Here is a 3,982-nt window from a genome sequence, read left to right as displayed (position 1 = left end):
AAGAAGGCAGTGGGTGGAGATTAGGATCATCAGGACCTAGGTGCAATGCTGAAGTAACTTCTGCTAACTGAGGGTGCCCAGAGCCAGGCTGCCTGGATTTTTTTTTTTCCTCCATCTTTGCCCATTTGAGATATCTGAAGTTCTTTGATCTTCTTATTCTTCTGAGGTCCTTCTGAACCATAGTGTGTGTGACATTTGTGTTCTCTGGGTAGCTGCGCGCCAGATTCCAGTTAAGTCCCAGAGTCTACTCTGCTTAGTGAGAAAAACAACTAGAGGGAAGAAAACATATCGGTCACAATGACATAGTACGTTTATCTATTGGAACAGCAGGCTCTCGCCTCCCAGCAGCAGCTAAGTGAGATGTACCCGTCCGTGTGTGGTATTTCCCAGGAACCCATCCTTCTCCCCGTGCACCAGCTCAGATTATTGGCTGTGAGTGCAATCCCCAAGTTGGCAAAGATCAGAGCATACACAATTTCCTGGCTTCAAATTTGCTTCAATTAACGCTTCAGAAATGAAAGACAAAAGCAGTGAGCAGCATTTGGTTCCCCCGCTCGCTCGGTGCCTTGATCAGTGGGTTTCACACTGCTTCCCAATCTGCAGTGTGGGCATCACCTCACAGATGATTCCACGGACAAAATCCCAGACCTCACCCCAGATCCGCTGACCCAAAAATTCTCAGCACAATGCAGTCTTTAACTCGCCTACCAGCCCACCAGGTGATTCACAGCTAAGAAACGATGGCTTTTAGAGCCACTGAGAACCGATGGCTAGGCGCATTCTTCAGAGAGGATATTCCACACGCGGAAGATAAGGAAGGCCGCTGAGGAGCTGGCTACTGCTGCCATAAACAAATCATTGAGACTTGGTATCTTAGAGAGAAAACGGGCTCTCATCCCTCATGGTTGCTGAACTCCAAGGATGCAGTGCGACCCTCATGGCACATAGCATCACATGGAAGGGGAACTGCAAAGAGACTGAGATGTAGGACTAGAGAGGAAGCAGGAGACCAGAGAGGAGCTAGGCTCAGTCACAGCAACCTGCTGCATGGAATTTCCTGAGACCCAGCCCACCTCAAGAGACTTGCCTCCATCCTCACACAAAGGCCCCACCACATTTCAGTACTATCCCACTGGGGACGAAACCTTCATCACATAAACCCTTGGGAGACAAACCACAGGGCCATGGAAACACCCTGAGAAGAGAAGCCCGGTGGATGTAGACACAACCCAACCAGATGAGAGCTGGGAGCTGAGCACAGTGTGGTGATGAGACACACAGAGCTGGCGGCAGAAGCCCGGGACACAAGGTCCACAACAGGCAGCAGCAGGGAGGACTTAGGACAGGAGAGAGGACCCTCACAAAAGTGCTGGAATGAGGCCATGGGCCCAGCTCGGGCCCAGGACGCTGAGCCTTCTCCCCACTCTGGTCTGCACTGGCCTCCTGCCCTGGGAGCTGGCCTATGGAACTTGTCTTCTCTATGGAGTCGTGATGCATCCACTATCAGCACAACATTGTGTGTTCACATAATAAAATCACTCCCTCAAGGGGACATCAGAGATATGGCAAATAAAATAGGTTAAAGGAAACAGTGAATTCATGCTTGAGACTAGCAATAAAAAACAGAATCCTCAGGCCAGGAGTGATGACATGCACTCTTGATTTTAGCACTCAGGAGGCAGAGGCAGGTGGATCTCTAAGTTTGAGGCCAAACATCTCTAAATTTTGAGTTTCAAGACATCCAGGGCTAGATAGAGTGACCTTGTCTCAAGGAGAATAGGAGGAGGAGGAGGAGGAGGAGGAGGAGGAGGAGAAGGAGGAGGAAGAAGAGTCCTTCTTGGACTTAAAATAGTAATTTTCTGTGGGGCTGTGGGTATAGGGGAAGAGGGGGCAGGGAGAGAGCCTGAGTCCATCCAGAGTTCCTGTTCTCTGGGTGGGCAGACACGGGAGGACTGCCGGACACTTTCCACTCAGCCCTGGGTGGGCACCTGGCTGTGTGAAGCCACTGAACCCACACAGCAGGGAGTGGGCAAGCCCCCAGTACCAGGTTCTCAGTCTCTGGCATCCCACGTTGGAGACAGCAGAGGAGCTGAGAACAGAATAGGGGCCCTGGGATGACACTCTCAGTCCCGGAGATACAGGAAGAGGGCAGGGGCACTGGGTGGTTCCCATGAAGGTGAGAGTCTCTAGTCTGGTTCTTGATGAACAGAGACAGTCTATGGTTTTAGAGCTTTATTGTAGAAAGGCAGGGGGAAAGAAAGAAGGTGGAAAGAGAGAAAGAGAGAGAGAGAAGGAGAAAAAGAGAATAAGAAAGGTGAAAGCTTAGGAGAGTAAAAGCTTAGAGAAAGAGTAAGAGGGAGAGAGCGAAGAGGGGCCAAGCAGCCCCTCTTATAGTGGGCTTGTTTTCTTGCTGTTGCTAGATAACTGGGAGGAGTCTAGCCCGAATGTCAGAAGCTTGGGACTTTGTGTATGTGACTGCTAGCCAAGAGCCTCTCTTGTGGGGGCTGTGGGGGCGGTAACTTTGACAGGAGCCAGGGTCCAGAAGACATGAGGGAATGCCTTCCATCCCATGTAGGTGAAAATTACCACCACTGCGTTTCACTGGGGTTCACGACCTCAGCTCGACTGGAGACCGGGCTATTTGTGCATAGCCCATTGCCCCACAATTTTCTTCAGAAATACCTAGGAGTTTCCATTACCTTGGGTTTATAGCTCATTGCAGAGATCCTGCCCCTCCCCCCCATACCTGTCAGCGAAATGCAAATCAAAATGACTCTGAGATACCATCTTACATGTATCAGAATGGCTAAGATAAAAAAAATCTCAAACAATAGCGCATGCTGGCAAGGATGTAGAGTAAGAGGAACATTCCTCCATTGCTAGTGGGAATACAAACTTATACAGCCCCTTTGGAAATCAATTTAGCAGTGTCTGAGAAAATTGGGAATAGATCAACCTCAAGACCCAGCTATACTGTTCCTGGGCTTAAACCCAACGGATGCTCTATCATACCACACGGACACTTGCTCAACTATGTTCATAGCATCTTTATTTGTAATAATCAGAAACTGGAAAAAACCTAGATGTCCCTCAACCAAAGAATGGATGTGGTTCATTTACACAGTGGGTTATTACTCAGCTATTAAAAACAATGACATCATGAAATTTGAAGGCAGATGCATGGAACTAAAAAAGATCATCCTGAGTGAGGTAACCAGGATGAAAACCCAGAGAGAAAACCATGGCGTATACTCACTTATAAGTAGCTATTAGCAGGACGCAAAGGAGAAGCAAACTACAATCCACAGACCCAAAGGAGCTAAGTAACAAGGAGGGATAGTGGTGGGCATGTGAACCTCACTGAAAAGGGGAAATAGAATGGGTGGGTGCGTGGAGGGGGTACTGGAGGGGGAAGGAGATGGAGAGAGAAATCAGAGGGATCGGTGAGGGGAGGACAGAGGGAGAGAGCACTGGCAGAGACAAGTGGAATAATTCCTTTTTTTTAATTCCGAGACAGGGTTTCTCTGTATAGCACTGGCTGTCCTGGAACTCACTTTGTAGACCAGGCTGGCCTCGAACTCAGAAATCCACCTGCCTCTGCCTCTCAAGTGCTGGGATTAAAGGCGTGTGCCACCGTGCCCAGCTGAATAATTCTATTTTTAATACCCCATACATAGGAATAAACTCAAGTGACTATGTGGAGATCAGAAGATATAAAGTTATGTAATATCATCTGAGGGATTCAATAGAATTCAACCAAAATCCAGGTAGTTGTGTTTGAGCATGTGAGACATACATACACACACACACACACACACACACACACACACACACACANANATATATATATATATATATATATATATATATATATATATATATACTGACACACTAGTTATAAGAAGTGCAAAGGGCTAAGACTATAACAATCTGTGACTAAGTCAGCATGCTAGTGATTGCAACACAGGCATGGGTCAGTATG

Source organism: Mus pahari, chromosome 1 (genome assembly GCF_900095145.1).
Source record: "Mus pahari chromosome 1, PAHARI_EIJ_v1.1, whole genome shotgun sequence".
In the NCBI taxonomy this organism is placed as follows: Eukaryota; Metazoa; Chordata; class Mammalia; order Rodentia; family Muridae; genus Mus; species Mus pahari.
Note: the sequence above shows the minus strand (reverse complement) of the source record.